This window comes from Oryctolagus cuniculus, chromosome 16 (genome assembly GCF_051225735.1).
Source record: "Oryctolagus cuniculus isolate XC-2025 breed Fujian yellow rabbit chromosome 16, ASM5122573v1, whole genome shotgun sequence".
NCBI lineage: Eukaryota > Metazoa > Chordata > Mammalia > Lagomorpha > Leporidae > Oryctolagus > Oryctolagus cuniculus.
This window is the reverse complement of record NC_142882.1, coordinates 39769647-39790432: the sequence shown is the minus strand read 5'-3', so window position 1 is coordinate 39790432 and position 20786 is coordinate 39769647. Positions and strand designations below refer to the sequence as shown.

General features: G+C 43.4%; 2 pseudogenes across 1 annotated transcript; one reads left to right on the top strand and one right to left on the bottom strand.

The window, feature by feature from the left end:
• Window positions 1-844: 844 nt before the first annotated feature.
• LOC100355659 (developmental pluripotency-associated protein 4 pseudogene) lies at window positions 845-4462 on the top strand (annotated as a pseudogene).
• A 2603-nt stretch (window positions 4463-7065) lies between these two features.
• LOC100355410 (E3 ubiquitin-protein ligase TRIM4 pseudogene) lies at window positions 7066-9484 on the bottom strand (annotated as a pseudogene). The gene has a single exon (XR_016222632.1). The product of XR_016222632.1 is annotated as an E3 ubiquitin-protein ligase TRIM4 pseudogene (transcript).
• Window positions 9485-20786: the final 11302 nt, after the last annotated feature.

The following is a 20786-nucleotide window of genomic DNA, read 5'->3' as shown; positions in this document are numbered from 1 at the left end:
CAAACCAAGAAATTTTATTTAAAAAAATCTTTTTGTTCCCAGCACTTGTGACTATATTGTACATATTTATGGTTTTTATCTTAGCAAAATGGACTTGCAAGGGCTGCCAGAAGTTCTAATATGTGAGAAAACTGCAAAAGCAAAAATGTTTTAAAAAAATGTTGATTCAAGAAAAAAAAAAACGTATTTGTGTACTCACCCACCCAGTAAGACAGTTACTGTGTCTACCACATCATCTGCACAATCCTAAGAGAAGCTAAAAATATACATAGAAGATTAATTCTGCTCTATATTCAAGTAAGGTACAGATACATGTAAACAGATAAGCATAGAAAAGTGTAGTTCACCAAGTCTATAAATGAAGTGAATAATTTACAGTAAGGACATAGAAGAGAAAACCACGTAAGAGTCTGGGCAGCTCAGAAAGTGCTGTGGGGCCAGCACTGTGGTACAGCAGATAAAGCTACTTCCTGTGGTGCTGGCATCCCATATGGGTTCCAGTTTGAGTCTCAGCTGATCCACTTCTGATCCAGTGCCCACTAATGAGCCTGGGAAAGCAGAAGAGGATGTGGGAGACCCGAAGGAAGTTCCTGGCTCCGGATTGGCCTGTCTCCAGTCATTGTGGCCATTTGGGAAGTGAACCTATGGATGAAAGACACCTCTCTCTCTCTTTCTCTGTAACTCTGCCTTTTGAATAAATAAATAAATATTTATAAAAGAAAAAAAGAGAACAAAGTGCTGCAAAAGTAATGCCACATTTTGAAAGCTGGACTAAGTGTAAAGGGAGTGAGAGGAGGCCATTCTAGACAGGTAAGCATAGGCAAAATATGAGCTATGAAGCAACATGGCAAATGATGGGGACCAAAGTCATGTGGTAAAACAACATATTTAATAGGAAAAGGGCAGTGTGATAAATGGCAAACTCAGAGTCAATACACAAAAGACATGGGTTATGCTAGAACGTGAACCTTTGCTTTCATTAAATGGCAATCCACTCGATAAGTAATCAAGTAACATCAAGAAAAATACACTTTATAAAGGCCATTTTAGAGGCCAACATTGTGGTGTAGTGGGTTAAGCTGCTACCTGCAGTGCCAGCATCTGATATGTGCTGGTTTGAGTCCCAGTTGCTCCTTTTATAATCTAGCTCCCTTCTAATGTGCCTGGGAAAGCAGCAGAAGACAGCACAAGTGCTTGGGCCCCTGCACCCACATTGTAGACCTAGATGAAGCTCCTGGCTCCTGGCTTTGGTCTGTCCCAGCCCCAGCTATTGTGGCCATTTGAGGAGTAAACCAGTAAATGGAAGACTTCTCTGTCTTTGTCTGTCTGCCTCTCTCTCTCTCTCTCCCTCCCTCCCTCTCTCTCTACCTCTGTGTTACAAGGAAATAAAATACATCTTTTTTAAAAAAGGACATTTCAGCAACAATGTAAAGATACATGATAATGTCTTCAGGATACGTTATACCAAAATTGACATACAAGAGGACTCAGAATGCACATCTAGATAATAGATGTGTATAAGGAGTAGATGACCATACTCAAGAAAAGCATATGTATTAAAAGATAAATACCTGCTATGTGTCTAAATGGATATAATTAAATAACTGAGGCTATAGAAATATTGGAAGTATATAATAGTGGTTGAAAAACATAACATTCAGGGCTGACGCTGTGGAGCAGTAGGTTAACGCCCTGGCCTGAAGTGCTGGCATCCCATATGTGCACTGGTTTGAGACCCAGCTGCTCCACTTCCAATCCAGCTCTCTGCTATGGCCTTGGAAAGCAGTGGAAAATGTCCCAAGTCCTTGGGCCCCTGAAACCATGTGGGAGACGTGGAGGAAGCATCCTGGCTCCTGGCTTTGGATCGGCACAGCATTGCGGCCAACTGGGGAGTGAACAAACAGATGGAAGACCTCTCTCTCTGTCTCTGTGTAACTCTGACTTTCAAATAAATAAATATTTTTTAAAAATTAGTCCTAAGTTTTTTAAATGTAGAACAGAAATGCCTATGTGATTATACAGTAATAAAGCTTTTTAAGTACTATCATGGTATAAGACAAATGTCTATAACCATATTTAAAATTCGCATGGTTGATATATAACCCTTGAAACAGCATACTATACAAAATTCTTCCAAAAAGTTTATGAAAATTCTATATTATGAAAAAGTTATGCAAGGATTTAAAAGACTTTTCCATCAAAGTAAATATCTTTCAATCCCATTAACTACTTTTATACCTCTAATTTTGTCCATCTAGGATATTAGTTGAAAATTAAAGGAGTATGTGTTTGGCCAAATGATTAGGACAACTTCCCCCTCAGAATGGAGTACCTGGATTTGATACCTGTCTGTGGCTTTTGACTCAAATTTCACATGAAAACAAGCCCTGCAAAGCAATGGTGACAGCACAATTAATTGGATTCCTTCTACCAATATGAGAGCCCAAGATTAGGTTTCTGATCCTGACTTCTCCCCATTATAGGCAGTTGGAGAGTGAACCAGTGGATAAGACAGGAGCTATCTCTTTCAAGCGTATTATTCATCGTATCACAAATCATTTCAGCCAAGATTTGGAAGGAATTTCACTTTATAAAGAAAATATGGTCCAGACACTTAGTGGGATTTTTTGTTGCCACAGAAAAGAAGAAATTCCTGTGACATAGATGAACGTAGATGACATTATAATAAACCGATCAGCCAATCAAAGAAAAACACAATAAGATTCCACACATAAAAAGTATTTTAAGAAGTCAAAATCCTAGGAAGTAGAAATGTGTGTGTGTGTCTATGTGCGTACAACTATACTGAACTGTACATTCAGGTGTTAAAGATGAAAGTTAACATTATATTCTTTTACCATAATTATAAATGAGGGCATTATTTTATAGAGATGAAATATTTAAGTCCTTTCTTACCCTAAGAAGATGGCTCCCCTTGTGGTCTTAAGTCACTCTGCACGTAGAATGTGGGGCTGGCATTGTGGTGTAGTGGGTAGAGCCTCCAGCTGGGACACCAGCGTTCCATACACAGGGTGGTTTGTGTCCTGGCTGCTCTGCTTCTGACCAAGTCCCCTGCTAATGTGCCTGGTGAAGCAGCAGAAGATGGCCCAAGTGCGTGGACCTCCCATGGCCACCCACATGGGAGATCTGGATGGAGTTTCTTGCTCCTGGCTTCAGCCTGGTGTAGCTTTGGTAGTTGCAGCCATTTCTGGAGTGAACTAGTGGGTGGGATCTCTCTCTCTCTCTCTCTCTCTCTCTCTCTCTCTCTCTCTCCTCTCTCTCCCCTTTCCTCTCTCTGTGTAACTCTTTCAAATAAATAAATAAACCTTTTTTAAAAAAGATAAATTTATCAATCCGTCAACTCCTGACTAACAAAGGAAGATCCAAAAGCGGGTGTGAGGATATAACAATACCCTGGAAGAATTATTAAAGATGGCAAAATCAGTCTTGCACAGTCAGGATCCAGAGGAGGCTAAGGAAAAAACCTGAGTTGCAAAGAAAAAGGCTGCTTACTCTGTAGCTGCGTTGTGGCCACACCTCTCAGGGAAACCCAAGATTGCTCCATTAGGCTCCTGCTATTCCCGTGGGTGCACAGGGCACTTCAAACAAGGGTGCTCTAACATGCCAAGAAAGGCTAATGGGTCACCCCTGGAGGTCTGTCCTATTTGCAGAGAAAGACACCAGAGAACAGATTGCCCCTAGGGGCAAAGGCCAAAGGAACAAACCCAACCTGCCAACATGGCTCAACAGGACCTGGAGAACCAGGACTGAAGGGACTCAGAACCTTCTCAACAAGCACCCAGCACCTGCACAATCACCCTCTGGGTGACTCTGACAGTGTAGTGGGGTCAAAGCCTGAAGTTAAACACTAAAGTCCTCAAAATAGATCCGTATAAGCGACTAGGTGAATATGCTTACCCACATTAGAAGCCCAATATTCCCAACACAGCAAAAGAGGTCAAGATCAAAACATCCTTACAAATAAAATCAAAGGTGGGCAAAGAGGAAATGTCCCTTGGAAGTGCTAAGAAAACGGTGTGTTCCGTGGGGACCGATCCCCCTGTAGTGGCTCCTACACTCCAGGAGGGGGTAGCTGTGCACCTGGAGGATGTGAATACAGCTGAGGTGAGAACTTCTGCCCCAGACGCTGTGCTGGCCTCTTGGGCCAGAACTGTGGCTGGTGCTGGGAAGAGGAAGGCAGTGGAAACACCCCCAGAGGCCTCCGGTGACAGATGGTGTGTGGTCCATGGGAAAAGTCTCCCTGCAAACACACATGGTTGGGTGCAGCTGCAATTTCATGCAGGACAAGCCTGGGTTCCTGAGGGGGAAAAAAAGGAAGAATGAGTGCATTCCTCTTGTTTCCTGCAAGTAATTTCCCAACCCATACCTGGAGAACAATATACTGTGCCCTGAATGTGCTCACAGGAATAAAATCTTATCAAAAAGCCTACAATGGGACTAGAATATCAGGGCTTAAAGGACATTTGCAGTTTTCTGCTTCCTTCTTTGATATCATCCCTTTTTTTATTTTTTGGACAGGCAGAGTGGACAGTGAGAGAGAGAGAGAAAGGTCTTCCTTTTTGCCGTTGGTTCACCCTCCAATGGCCTCTGTGATTGGCGAGCTGCGGCCAGTGCACCGTGCCTATCTGAAGGCAGGAGCCAGGTGCTTCTCCTGGTCTCCCATGGGGTGCAGGGCCCAAGGACTTGGGCCATCCTCCACTGCCCTCCTGGGCCACAGCAGAGAGCTGGCCTGAAAGAGGGGCAACCGGGACAGAATCCAGTGCCCTGACCGGGACTAGAACCCGGTGTGCCATTGCCGCAAGGCAGAGGATTAGCCTATTGAGCCACTGCGCCAGCCGGCCCATCCCCTCACAGACTCACCTCACCGAGAAATACTGGTCATGTGTCAGCAGTGATGTCACTACCAGCAACTTTGCAAAGGTATCTGTCGGGCCACCAACACCCTCAACAGGGGCATCTCTGAGTCCATTGTGATGGTTGTGAATGCCAAGCACCTGGAGATCATCCTGCACTTCCTACTGTCACAGGAAGCTGAGACTGTGCCCCTGTGTGTTTGTGTCCTCCAAGCAGGCCTGTGGGGTCTCCCCTCTTGTGGTTCTTTTCTCTGTCAACAGCAAAGAAGGTTCATAGCTGAAGCAGTGCATCCTATCCATTCAGCATGCAGTCCACGGAAAGGCTCTTGAGCTAAACGTGTTGCCTCTCCCATATTCTCCCTACTGAGATGGTGCATCACATTGCCTGGGTTAGCACACAGTATTACTCAACTGCTTTCCGTTATAGAACTAAATCTGGCTTGTAGATTTTGTTTTGTTTCACTGGTTTATCACCTTCAGCCCTTTCACCCTCTCTTTCTGTGAGAAACAGTGCCTAGAACAGACAGGGGAAAAGTGGTGACATCATTCAAAGGCAGGAAGAGCTGGGAGAATCAGGACAGAGATCTCTTTCTAGCTTTCACCTGCCAACTTCCTATGTGCCCGGTGTGCTGACAGTAAACATTGGCCACTGTGCATCCCTTGTGCTTGGCACTCAGAATTATTTTGAACATGTTAAAATGACTAATGATTTTGGCCGGCACCATGGCTCATTTGGCTAATCCTCCGCCTGCGGCGCGGCACCCCGGGTTCTAGTCCCGGTTGGGGCACCCGGTACTAGTCTCGGTTGCTCCTCTTCCAGTCCAGCTCTCTACTGTGGCTTGGGAGTGCAGTGGAGGATGGCCCAAGTGCTTGGGTCCCTGAACCCACATGGGAGACTGGGAGGGAGCACCTGGCTCCTGGCTTCAGATCCACACAGCGCCGGCCGTAACGGCCATTAGGGGGAGTGAACCAACAGAAGGAAGACCTTTCTCTCTGTCTTTCTCTCACTGTCTATAACTCTACCTGTCAAATATAAAAAAATCTTTTAAAATATTGACTAACAATTTTCCTTTGCTCTCTGAAGGATTATGGGGAGGAAGCTTGTGTTCTGCTAGGTTGTTCAGTTATATCCAAGGCCATTCACTAATATCCCTCTGCTGCTTGATTCTGCTAATGTCATGTGTTCTTTCTCCAGCTCCCACTCCTCATCTCTCTCCCATGCTCCCAGAATACCCTCAGAAGGAACAGAGACAAATAATTGGGTCTATTTTTTAAAGACTTATTTATTATTTGGGGTCAGCACTGTAGCGTAGACAGTAACGCCACTGCCTGCGGAGCCAGCATCCCATATGGCGCTGAATTGGATCCTGGCTGCTCCACTTCCAATCTGGCTCCCTGATGATGAGCCTGGAAAAGCAGTGGATGATGGCTCAAGTACTTGGGCTCCTGCACCCATGTGGGAGATCCAGAAGAAACTCCTGGTTCCTGGCTTTGGTACAGCCCAGCTCCAGCTGTTTGGGCCATCCCAGCTAAGAACCAGCAGATGGAACTCACTCTCTCTCTCTCTTTCTCTCTCTCTCTCTCTCCACCCTTCCTCTCTGTAACTCTGCTTTCAAATAAATAAGTAAAACCAGAAGTTAGGAGCTTCTTATGGGTCTCGTGTGGGTGCAAAGGCTCAGGTGCTAGGGCTATCTTCTGCTGCTTTTCCAGGCAATTGGAAGAGAGGTGGATTGGAAGTGGAGCATCTGGGACTCAAGCCAGTGCCTATGTGGGATGCTGGCGTCACAGGCAGCAGCTTCACCTGCTGTGCCACAATGCCCGCCCCCAAAGAACTGGATTTAATTACTCTATTTGCCTCAGGTGAATTCCATGGCAGAGGGAGGATAGGGTACGAGGATAGTGATGCTGCAGGGAGCCTAGAGAAGATCTGCACTCTCATTTCCCATCTGAAAGTTAAAGTCACAACCATGCAGAGAGGTCTGGGCCCACAACTATGTGTGGTGTGAACTACAACAAGAATGACAGAAATCTCGAGACAGAGCTTCAAATTTCTCTTGGTTCCAAAAAGGAATGGAAGACTCCATGAGCAGATTCTAAAGTAAAGGGGTTGAAGACAGGTTCTACAAGACATCATTGGTAGAGGTGAATGGATCTGTAAAAAAGAAAAACAATGAACTCCTTGACAGCAAGGTTTTTTTTTTTCAATCACTGCCAGAAAATTTTTATTAAAAGTATAGAGGGAAATACATTAAAATATTGGTAGAAGTACGATTATGGAGAACTTTATTTTTTACACTTTTTTGTGTTTCAAATTTTCTACAGTAAATACATATGACTTTGGTAATCCAAGAGAAATAAGCATTATTTTTAAAAATAACTACCCAGTAAATGTTACAATCATCAGTATGTACAATCTAAAGCATAAAGGAAAGTGATGAAAATACATACAGGATAAAACCACATAACAAAATTGAAACCCAAAACAAAAATGATGGTGGCCCACAATCAGCAGTCAACAAATGCTTACAGAGCCTAGAAAAAGAGTGTGAGTTTTCACCTCAGACAAACCTTGGTTTTGATCCCAACATGCTTTGGCGAGTTGAGCAACGAGCTAAGACTCTAAAGGTTTGTTTTCTCATTTGTGCAAATGCAATTTTAGTTTCCTATTTTATAAAGATGCTAGCACAATGTAAATACAATACGTGTTTCTCAACATTTGATTATGACATTAGTAACTGTATATTCAATCTGTGAATCTGAACAGATGCACAGCATAGTGAATATTTGAGGGCAGAGACATGGTTGGGAAAACAGGAAGAGCAGTATGGGAACAAAAGGAAAATTCCCTTAATTTCCTAATACAGAAAGTTGGAATATCAGTACTTACTGCAAAGAGGCATTGCATGACTGGATAGAAGGTGATTCCACAAATTTTCCAAATTTCAAAAAAGTGAGGTAAGACTATGGGATGCCCATGCTATGTGCCCTTAATAAGAGTTACAGTACTTTGGGCTACAAAAAAAACCAAATGCAAATAAAATTGCCTAATATATTAAAGGCATAATTATTTCATTTAACAAGAATTATGGGATTAGGAAAATTCCAATAATCTAATAACACAAAGACCACGTTTCTTCTGCCTGCCCTGTGATCTCCTAAGTTCCAATGTAGCTGCTAATGTTGAAGCAGGACTGTTGTTTCCCCAAATGTCTTTTTTAAAAGCTACAAAAACACTCCCCAGGAGCACCTTGGAAAATTTCCCATTCTGTCTCATTGGCTACAACTACTTTACATGGAATTGTCTCCTCTGAAGCACATGGAGGACAAATACACAAAAAATTTCAATTAGAAAGACTCAGAAGAGAAGGTAAGAACTAGGGGAATGGAAACTGGAAAGGCAACTGATCAGATATGCCACATAGGTGTATGCACAAGACCAACAGGAGGCCAAACAGAACATGAAGTCAGAATCTGAATGGATGTTATTGATGGACTACCCAGGATATATGAAAATATATAAAGTAAAAGAGGGCTAAAGGATATGTGTCCCTATGCTGGGGTACAAAGAGGGACTTTTTTGACAGGGGAAGGACAGCCTTATTTCCCATCAGTCACTGGGATGACTAAAGATGCTAATGGACTTAACCAAAAAAATGGCCAGAGGCGAGAAACGAAAGGAAAAGAAAAAGTGTGTAGGTGCACCCCATCCACAGCACTATAGAATGAAACATTCCCAGCCCCATGATCTAGGTAAACTCCTACCCGGTGAAGAGATGATTCTTGTTTGACAGGAATTATGGGAAGGCTTGTTAGAGGCCGATAGCCATCTGAATTCCAGTAAATGACCCAGATTCCCATATGGGGGGGGATAATTCTGAATTATCAATAATCCCCATGACATCTTCCGACACATTCCCATGGCTATCTCTAGGCTATTTTTACTCTCTACTTCCCAGTAATGTTTCCCCGAAGTGAAAACGTTTTTTCCCAGAACACGAGGCAAGTGTTGAAATCTCTCCGCAAATTGTGTGTTGTTCTGAGGAGTCCTCCACCCAGTACAGTAGTTCCATGCTGTAGAAAATACTGGCGATAACTGGCCGGTGCTCCATTTTTCACGTATCTCCCTCCTTGGGAGATGATAAGTTCGTGGTGAACTGTGTCTTCAGCATTTCCTTCATCATTGGTGTCTGCCACACAGTCTTCACATTTAGAACTTGAGGGGAATAGTTCACATCGCCTTGGTTCCCACACCTGATCAGCACATCTTTTGGATCCTAGAGCAACTCCAGGCTGGAGGCCTGGCTTTTCTCTCCCACTTCTAAGATGAGCTTCTTCGTGGAAGTGATCACTTGATTGAGCGTTAACATGTTCTCATTCATTTTCTTCTGCATTTCTTCTTCTCTCAGTCTCTGAAGAATCAGTTGCTCTTCATCAGCCAGGAAGTAGTGTAGTTTTGAAAATTCCGTGCTAATTCTCATTTGCTGATTCTTTATCTTTACCTTCCACTTTGTAGCAGTCTTCAGTTCTGTTTGCTGTAACTGCATAACTGCCTTCATCTTGACGGTAAGACTACATTCAAAACTGCAGTTTCTCTCGGTAGTTCCCCGCCCCCCCCCCCCCACAGGCAGAGTGGACAGTGAGAGAGAGAGAGAGAAAGTCTTCCTTTGCCGTTGGTTCACCCTCCAATGGCTGCCACGGCCGATGCGCTGCGGCCGGTGCACTGCACTGATCCGAAGGCAGGAGCCAGGAGCTTCTCCTGGTCTCCCATGGGGTGCAGGGCCCAAACACTTGGGCCATCCTCCACTGCACTCCCGGGACACTGCAGAGAGCTGGCCTGGAAGAGAGGCAACTGGGACAGAATCCAGCGCCCCGACCGGGACTAGAACCCGGTGTGCTGCCGCCACCAGGCGGAGGATTAGCTTAGTGAGCCGCGGCGCCGGCTTCTTGGTAGTTCTGAAAGGCTTTGTCGATGGGAGCCATGGTGTGGGCCCGGTGCTCCCGGGACTCCCTGCAACCAAGCACACCGGCCACTGGTCGACCTCGCAGAAGAGCCGCCCTGGTTCCCAGTGGCAGCTTCACAGGTTCTGAGGCGCTGGGCCCTGGTGTCGGCGCCGCCTCTTTTCCGTCATCCTGGCCAGGGCGGGGTGCTGGAGCTGGTGACGCCCCAACTGGACGGAATCATCCTGCCCAGAGTAATCCGGCAGAGCCTCCTGGACCTGGCTCAGAGCTGGGGGGAGTTCCGGGTGGCAGAGCACGCCATCACCATGAAGGAGCTGCTGCGGGCACTGAAGGAGGTGTGCGTGCGGGAAGTCTTCGGCTCGGGCACCGCCTGCCAGGTGTGCCCTGTGCACCAGATCCTGTATGAGGGCCAGGCCGTCCACATTCCCACCATGGAACACAGGCCCGGGCTCATCCTGCGCTTTCAAAAGGAGCTGCAGGCGAGCCAGTGCGGAACAAGCACTCACAAGTGGATGCTCCCGGTGTGACGCCGCGGGCTGCACCATCCAGGCCCCTCACCCTCGCCTCCTCGGTGACTCACCTCAAGTGCAATATGAAATAAAAGACCGGGAGGCACAAACGCTGGGCTCCAGGGCGCCACCGTGTGGTCGCTACACTCCCAAAGCCATGGGGGCCGACCCCGGCGACCAGACCCCAGCCCCGCATCTGGGCCTCGGGCCTCGGGGACCAGGTTCCCCTGCTGCTCCGTTTCCGGGGGGCTGATGGGGTACCGCGGCCCCTACTCTGCGTCTCTCCGTGCTCAGGCCGGACCCCGGTGCTGCCGTTAATTTTTTTTTTCCTCTCTGTGCTGCAATTTTGAAATAAAATGCCAAAGAACAAGAAAAAAAAAGGAAGAATAAAGGAACATTTTTTTAAATTCAAATTTATTACATTGGGGTTAATTTACCTAAAAATACTCCACATAAACTTTTATATTTTGAAAAGCTAGAGCTCACAGATAAAAGTTGAAATTTGGCATCTTAATTAGGTAAACCTAGCACCACCAGGAATGGTAAAAATTGAAATATATTTGGCAGGATATAATGGGAAGTCTAACATCACTAGTCATTTGAGTCTAATCACAGGGAAACAATAGGCTCTGATGACACTGTCTCTCTACAATTATTAAGGAACCTTAATACTCAAGTGTCCTCTTTTCCCCATTTCTAATATACTTATCTTTATACAAAATAAATTATACTTCACCATTAAAAAATTAAGAGTGAGAATTTAAGAAGGAGGAAGAAGAAGGGTTTGAGCATGGGTGGAAGGGAGTATGAGGGAAAATATCACTAAATCTGTATATATATGAAATACATGAAACTTGTATAACTTAAATAAAATTTTTTAAAAAATAAAGAAAAGAGCCAAAATAAACCACAAGGATTCCATCATGGGGGCTCCACCCTGATGACCTTTTATAATCCTAATCACCTCACAAAAAAATCACCTGCTTCTAAACATCATCAAATTTCCTCCCTCTTAATACCTCACAATGGGAATCAAATTTCAACACTTGAACCCTTGGAGGACATTCAAATTGTATCCCAACCATAGCAGAGTCTAACCCTTAGTACCTCCCCACTGGGCCTCACTGGAAGATAGGGCTTTACAGAGGCTACTAAGTTAAAATAAGATGTTTATGGTGGGCTAATCCAACATGACTAGTGTCCTTCTTAGGCGGGGAATTTTGGACATGGACACACAGAGAGACAACAGCAGGTGAAGATAAAGCTGGAGACCTGATATGGAACTACAAGCTAACAGAAACCAAAGATCACTGCCAACCACCACAATATAGGACAGAATTATGTTGAGGATGCTCTTCCACAGGTCTCAGAAAGCATCCGCACTGCTGACGCCTCTATCCTGTACCTCTGGCCTCCAGAACTGTGAAACAAAACCGAGCAGCTCTTCTGAGCCACCCTGTTTTCAGTATTTTGTTATGGCAGCTGCAAGAAACTAAAGCATCATGTAAATGAGGCACTTCAGAAGCAGCTCTTCCAGTTCAGGTCAAGCTTTCGGATGGCACAGCCTTGACCCTCAGCCAGGCCGACTGGTTAAGCAGCTTCTCCACTTCTGACTCATGGAGATTGTGAGATAGATATCTGATGCTTTCACTGTTTTACGGACTGGCTTTTGCCCTACCACCATCAAAACAAATCCATATGTTGAAGCTTGTCAACACTGAAAAGCAACAACAGAGAAAAATATCTCCATGTGCAACAAACTTATTTGGAAATAAGCAAAAAGGATCATATTCTGGGATGCACACTCGGAAAAGCCACAGTTACACATGAAGAAGGAAAAGGAAGGGAAGTCTTTATTAGCAAAAAGAGATGAATCACACAAGCTTCTTGGATACATAGGGCATTGGTCTTGAAGACCTGAGGTAGGAGCTGGCATCAGCTTGTTGGTGGAGCTGCATTGCTGGGCAAATGTTCAATCCAGAACACTTTATCTGAATTGTTGCAGTATAAAACAACAGTAAAGACAAATTTTGTTACAGAAATACATGCCCACATGTGAGATTAGCAAAACATAGGGTGCGGCTGGCACCACAGCTCACTAGGCACCTGCGGTGCCGGTACCCCAGGTTCTAGTCCTGGTCGGGGCGATGGATTCTGTCCCGGTCACTCCTCTTCCAGTCCAGCTTTCTGCTGTGGAGGATGGCCCAAGTGCTTGGGCCCTGCACCCGCATGGGAGACCAGGAGGAAGCACCTGGCTCCTGGCTTCTGATCGGTGCAGCACGCCGGCCAGAGCAGCCATTTGGGGGGTGAACCAACGGAAGGAAGACCTTTCTCTCTGTCTCTCTCTCTCAATGTCTAACTCTGCTTATCAAAAAAAATAGGGTGCATTTTGACAGAAGGCGCTTGTCCTGGGATTTTTAGAAAGTCCTTAAAACAATATCTAGTCAGGTATGAAGTCTCCTGTTTCATAACTCCCAGCTCTAACTTTGTCTGGGTTTAGCAAGAATGAGTTCATCCTAGCAAGTTTCACTTACCTGAAGTGTGACTGTATTTGGAGCAGGAACTTCATAGAGATGAAGGAAGGGAGTAGGGACTTCACAGAGATGAATGAGGTCCTAACGGTGGGGACCTAATCCAATATGACTTGTGTCCTCAAAATAGGAGGAAGAGACACTAGGGGTGTAGATGTCAAGAAAAAATGCCATATGCACACTCAGAAAGAAGATGGACATCCGCAAGCTACAGAGAACAGCTTCAGGGGAAACCCAGCCTGTTGACTCCTTGATTTTGGGCTGCCAGCCTCTAGAACTGCGAGAAATAAATTTCTGTTGTTGGTGCAAGCACTAGGGCATAGCAAGTTAAGCCTCCACCTGCAGCCCTGGCACCCCAGATGGATGCCAGTTCAAGTCCCAGAAGCTCCACTTCCGATCCAGCTCCCTGCTAATGTGCCTAGGAAAGCAGCAGAACATGGTGCTTGGGCCCCTGCGTCCATGTGAGACATCCAGAGGATGACTCTGGCTCCTGATTTTGGTCTGGCCCAGTTCCTCCCATTGTGCCCATTTGGGGATTGAATCAGTGAATGGAAGATCACGGTCTCTCCCTCTGTCTGTAACTCTGCCTTTCAAATAAAATCAATAAAAATAATCTTAAAAGAAATTTTAAAAACTAGCTTGGAAGCAGGCCTCCCCTGGACTGTCCTCACCATGGCCCTTCTCAGAATGAGAAACACTCCTCAGGGCCAACCTAGTCTGTGTCTTTTTGAAATGTTACATGCCCAACCATTTCTCATTAATGACTACTGCCAGGCTGAGATTACAAAGCAAATGAAACACATCACTTCTCTTTCTCAGTTAAAAGGGCATTGTGGAGCGCCTGGAACGTCATTCCTGGGAACTGAGAGAGCCGTTATGTGAAGCAGCTGCCTTAGTTGTTGTTACGATTTTCCCTGCTAATGCTCCATCCCTTTAGCCCTTACAGGAGGATCCTTTCACTGCTATTCCATTTTCCCATTCGGCAGAAAAATTTCAGGCTGTGACTCCTGGAGCCATTGCACTCAGGTAAAGCCCGGGAGTCAACAACAGCAGAAAAACTGAGGACCTCAGCCACTCAACAGAGGACAAACCAATCCAGTATTCCTGTGAGCCTCTAGAGGACCTCAGATCTCTCTTCAAAAAGAAAAGAAAACAACAGATAAGTTACCTCCTCTTAAGCCATGTCTTCACCAAGGCGTTTATTCTTCCTCAGACTCCTTTACATGAACAGACCCATTGGTAACTCCAAACAGGATATACCTGTTACAATGAGTCCAAATGAATCAAACACACATAGAGCAGTTACTTTGGCTATAACTGAATATTCAAAACATAACTGTAAGACTTATGATTGTTATCTCTTGAGAGTGGTCCAAGCACAAAAACAAGCTCACACCTGGGATACATATTTCCTGGATGTAATCATCCTACAGACTGGACACCTAGAACTTTTTTTGTTCATTTAAAATTTCTAATGCTCTTAGGCAAGGGAGTTTCTCTCATGAGCTCCATCAAAATTGCATTTTAGATGCTGCTTCCTCAATCACTGTGTACATACTGTCATGCCACAACTGCTGTAAAAAAAAATGTAGTAGGACCCATCTTTTGGATAAAGAAAAAAACTGGGCTGCAAAAACCCACTCCCTCCGGCCCCTGGCCCCCTTGCCCCTAGCCAGCCCGTAGTAGTTCCCCAGCGTGCGCCCACAGAGAACGTGAACAGAACAGGGCACTTGGAGTGATGGAGCAGCAGAAAAGACACGGCTGAGGCACCATCGCTTCGCTGATGGACAACCGCTGGGTTACCTGACGTGATTGCCTGACATAGCTACATGACTGACCTCTGGGGATTCAAAGTACACTGTGGAGAAAGGCTTCCACCACTTGCCAAAATGAACTCTGCAGAAAAATGAAGAAAACTGGAGAACTCCGACAAAAAGTTGCAGACCATAAATAGCCACTTTCCTCTGGAGTCTTTAATTCATCCACAGCCATTGATAAAAGGTTTTGGCCTTATGGGTGGGAAGAAAAAGAAAAAATATTGAAATATCTGGCCCATCCAGCTTTGAGTACAGGGTTCATACTGGGTTTGAACTAGCTTTGGCAGCAGTGGCACAGCCTGTTAGCAGATATTGGCAACAGACCAATGCCCGTAGTGAACCCTTCATGTATCACATCCACAAAGCTGGCTCCCATGAAGACATGCAAAGATACTGACCTTAGGGTGGCTTAAGAAGCATGTTTTCATGTGAGGCACTGTACCATCTTTATGAGCTAGCTATAAAATATCTAAACCATGTGCTTTTCACAGATTATTCACAATTATTCAATGATTGCAAGGCTTATTTACTATAAATTGCAGGACATGTAAAGGAACCTCAGCTTTCAGGTGTGAGGTTTTCAACAAATCAAGCATATAAAATATAATCGCAAAATAGGAAATTTGTATTTCTGCTTTAAATGGTATTTGCTAGTCTTTAAACTGAAGAATTTTACCCATGTGCTCTTTTAAATATTAGTAAAAGCCTCTGATCTAACTGTATTAGAAAGCTTTTCAATGCTTACCATTTATTCTCAAAATGTCAATTTTTCTTTTATGTAAAATTTAGTACTAACAATTGTTAACAATAACAAATATTTACAAATACATATATGCATGTATATACATATACACATCCAAAAATCTTTTACGTATAACCAAATTTGTTTTCATAGCCTAACAGAGAGCTATTTGAAATAAAAGCAAATATTTGAGTCCTAAAGTCAGATATAATTTACCTTAAACAAATGATTAGATTTTTGACAATAAATGCTCATGAAAATGATTGCATTAAAGAAGACCCAATAGTTTCAGATATGCCAAGTTACTAGAAGAAAAATTCAGGCATTGTGGTTTCCTTCTGGACTTGAAGGTGACAAGGATTCTATAGACTATCATGCAATTATTCATAAACTCTCTAATGGAATTAAACATTGTTGCAGTCTCTCATTATATTATTTGACAGATCATTCGAGAATTTTGTAATCCAGGAAAAGCTTAAAGTTCATATGTGTCACAATAAACATTGAGGCTCAGACAACTCTTTTATTTGCCAATTTAATTTCTTTCTTTCTTTCTTTTTTTTTTTTTTTGACAAGCAGAGTGGACAGTGAGAGAGAGAGACAGAGAGAAAGAGAGAAAGGTCTTCCTTTTCCATTGGTTCACCCCCCAATGGCCACTGTGGCCGGCGTGCTGTGGCCAGCGCACCATGCTGATCCGAAGCCAGGGGCCAGGTGCTTCTCCTGGTCTCCCATGCGGGTGCAAAGCCCAAGCACTTGGGCCATCATCCACTGCACTTCCGGGCCACAGCAGAGAGCTGGACTGGAAGAGGAGCAACCGGGACAGAATCTGGCGCCCCGACCGGGACTAGAACCCGGGGTGCTGGCGCCACAGGCGGAGGATTAGCCTATTGAGTTGTGGCGCCAGCTGAGCCAATTTAATTTCCTTTGGGTAAATTCCAAGGAATGGGATGGCTGGGTTGTATGGTAGGGTTATATTCAGGTGTCTGAGGAATCCCCAGACTGACTTCCATATGTGTCTCCTGCTTACTGTATTGGTAAACATCTTTGAAAAAACTACATGTATTTTAAATAGAGCAAAGAAGTAGCCTAACTGATAAATTAGGAGAAATGTTTGTAAGACATCACCTGAGATGACTAAATTATAATTTGATTTCATCATCCATTCATACTCTTGGTCATTATATTCGAGTATTGTACACGGGAGTCTGTTCTGCTCAAAGATCAATGCAGTAGTAGGTTGGATTTTCTGATAGGATTTTGAAGCTTTTCAGAAAGCTAGGATGTTATATGCACAAAAGATGGAGATAAACCATTAGGCACAGAAGGAGCCTCCCATTTAAAATGGGTACTGACTGAGACTTAATAGAAACTGACCAATTAACCAACTCTACTAATTAGGCAGTAGCCATTATTGAGATAATTCCCTGCCCCAAGTCTAACACTTCTCTAATAACCAAATAATAATGTGCGTCATATCTCAAACAAAGCTGGGATTGGAAATAATTTGCATTTCACTTTTATTTTTATTATTAATCATAATATATCATAATATATTATTATATTTATATATATTTATACTATTTTAAATAAAAATTATTATAAAAAGAAAAAAGAAAAACGAATGTATATTGGCCGGCGCCACGGCTCACTAGGCTAATCCTCCACCTGCAGTGCTGGCACACTGGGTTCTGGTCCCGGTCGGGGCGCTGGATTCTGTCCCGGTTGCCCCTCTTCCAGTCCAGCTCTCTGCTGTGGCCCGGGAGTGCAGTGGGGGATGGCCCAAGTGCTTGGGCCCTGCACCCGCATGGGAGACCAGGAGAAGCACCTGGCTTCTGGCTTAGGATCAGCGTGGTGTGCTGGCAGCAGCGTGCTGGCCGCAGCGGCTGTTGGAGGGTGGGCCAATGGTGAGGGAGGACCTTTCTCTGTCTCTACCCCTCTCACTGTCCACTCTGCTTATCAAAAAAAAAAAAAAAAAAAAACTAATGTATATTGTCAAACTTGACAGTCACCTGGCTGATATAATCTGATCAGCATGAAAGAAAAAAATGATTTCATTACTGGCTGTTCACAGACAGAAAAATCAAATGCAGAACTGTATGGCTGTGTAAAGCTGAAAAAAAAGATGTCACTGATTCTGTACTGATAACTGCTAATGTTTCAGTAATAGTCCCTGCAGATCCAAGTTTTTAGCCCTCCTCAGAAAAATCTGTGGGTTCATCTGGTCATAAATATACAAAATAAAACCTTTTGCTTGCAAGAAGGGACTTCAACAAACATACTGCAATAACATTTTTTAGGGCTGGGTGCTTCATTTAGTCATTTTATAGCTGTAATCAGACACAATCTCTCTTGCTTGCTCCTTCAAAAAATCAGTTAGGACTTTCTATGCCCATGTGTTTACTATATATGATGACTGTGTTTGTACATCTTACAGCCAGTCCCAAATCTTAAATGTACTTCCATGACAACTGTAAATTACTCCAGTGCAGTAATTACGCTAAAAGTTTGGGCCTTTCTTTGTGACATTTCATACACATTCCTCCACATTGGATTCTGATTTGTGTTCAGTAGGAAGAGTTCTTCCTCTTATGGTCTTGCCTCTTATGGGCACTCAACCCCTACACAGCCAAGGCTAGTTGTTTCTATCCCTTGTGATGATAAACTTGCAGAGTGTGACTTGCAGCAGCAGTGTTGAATGCTCTAAACCTTCCCACTGCTAGATTAGCAGTATGGGGTCATAAAGTGATCAGCTGACCTGCGTACTTGCTACAATGGCCAATGCCACTAGTGCTGCCTTGTGATATATAAGTGATGAGCTAAACTAAAGCTGACAAAGTGTCTTACAAAACCTAGATGCTATTATCCTTTACTCAAAAATAAAGTGCGTATGTTGGGAGCTAGCAGAAATGTATCATATCAACCTGATAATTTCAATTTAATTCAAAAAGAATACACAAATAAATAAATACTATTCATATGTTCACTTTCAGGTTTTTTGGAGATTGGAACAGGCTTTCATGGCTGTGACTTTTTCTAGGATCGCTGTGTATATTACTGTTATTCAGACCCTGTATACACAATTGCTTTGTACAACTGATTTCTCCTAGCATTGCCCAACTACAGATGGTGCTGCAAAAAGAAAGGAACTTGGTATGTTCAAACTCTACTACCACGGGCTGTTAGATGACCCCCGCCAATGGAGTGCCTGAATGCTGACTCCCTAGGACGACACCTCCAGAAGGAAGAAGCCAGATTGAATGATGTCGCAATTCTAAAACAGCAATTTGGGACTGAAGTCCAGGTGGAGGAATGAAAAGAGTTAGAATTTTAATGGTAGGAAAGTAGAGAGGGCAAAGGGCCCCTCCAGTAATGTGGAACATTTTCCTTTTTTTTAAACTTTTATTTAATAAATATAAATATCCTAAGTACAGCTTTTGGATTACAATGGCTTTTTCACCCCATAACTTCCCTTCCACCCACAACCCTCCCATTTCCCGCTCCCTCTCCCATTCCATTCACATCAAGATTCATTTTCAATTATCTTTATATACAGAAGATCGATTCAGTATATATTAAGTAAAGATTTCAACAGTTTGCACTCACACAGAAACACAAAGTGTAAAATACTGTTTGAGTACTAGTTATAGCATTAATTCACATGGTACAACACATTAAGGACAGAGATCCTACATGGGGAGTAAGTGCACAGTGACTCCTGTTGTTGACTTAACAAATTGACACTCTTGTTTATGGCGTCAGTAATCCCCCTAGACTCTTGTCATGAGTTACCAAGGCTATGGAGTTCACATTTTGAGTTCACCAACTCTGATCTTATTTAGACAAGGTTATAATCAAAGTGGAAGTTCTCTCCTCCCTTCAGAGAAAGGTACCTCCTTCTTTGATGGTCCGTTCTTTCCACTGGGATCTCACTCGCAAAAATCTTTCATTTAGGTATTTTTTTTGCCAGAGTGTCTTGGCTTTCCATGCCTAAAATACTCTCATGGGATCTTCAGCCAGTTCTGAATTCCTTAAGGGCTGATTCTGAGGGTTAGAGTGCTCTTTAGGACATCTGCCATTCTATGAGTCTGCTGTGTATCCCATTTCCCATGTTGGATCATTCTCTCCTTTTAAAATTCTGTCAGTTAGTATTAGCAGACACTAGTCTTGTTTATGTGATCCCGTTGACTCTTAATCCTATCATTATGATTAACTGTGAACTGAAACTGATCACTTTGGTTAGTGAGATGGCATTGGTACATGCTACCTTGATGGGATTGAATTGGAATCCCCTGGCACATTTCTAACTCCACCATTTGGGGCAAGTCTGATTGAGCATGTCCCAAATTGTACATCTCCTCCCTCTCTTATTCCCACTCTTATATTTAACAGGGATCACTTTTCAGTTAAATTTAAACACCTAAGAATAATTATGTGTTAATTAAAGAGTTCAACCAATAGTATTAAGTAGAACAAAAGAAATACTAAAACGGATAAAGTATTAAGTTGCTCATCAATAATCAGGACAAGGGCTGATCAAGTCACTATTTCTCATAGAGTCTTAATCTATCTGTTAAACCAGCCTGAGCAAGAAAGCAAGTCTGCTCATGAAAGAGACACAGTTTTGTTGATTAGCCAGGAGAAAAGCAGTCTCTGGTGTCAAGGCCACATAAAACATCAGGGGCAACAGTTGTCTGTGACCAGTCTTGGGATTGTGGTGAAGATAAACAGTTCTCCAGATAGGACCCAAAACAGAGCTATTTTCTTTGTTCTGGGAGAAAATATTTCATGTTTTACATATATAAACCTCTAGCACAAGAAACTGCTGGAACTCTCTTTTCCTTCCTGGCTGTATTCATGGGAATTTCTTATCTTTCATCTCCAGTGAACTTCCTTGCTAAAACTGCCTTCTTGTGTGGTCATCTAATTAATATTTTGCCACAGATAGAACAGGTTTCTGGAGCTCATCTCAGCTGTTATATCTTGGTTCCCTTTGACTAAAAGTGAGAATGAAAAGGGGATTACTGTCTTTTTCATTTCCTATCATCTCTGATTTCCTTCCTGGGACAAATCAGATGAACTCTGAATTTTATCAGTGATGCCAAGCTGAAAAAAATTGCTTAAGGTTTCTCCATTCAGTAAGATGCTTACTGTAGATTTGTCAAAAATTGTCTTGATAGTGTTGAGGAGTGTTCATTCTATACCCAATTTCCTTAAAGTTTTAATCATGAAATGATGGTGAATTTCATCAAATGCTTTCTCTGCTTCTATTGAGATAATCACGTGGATTTTATTCTTTTGTTTGTTAATGTGATGTATCATATTGATTGATTTGCAAACATTGAACCATCCCTGCC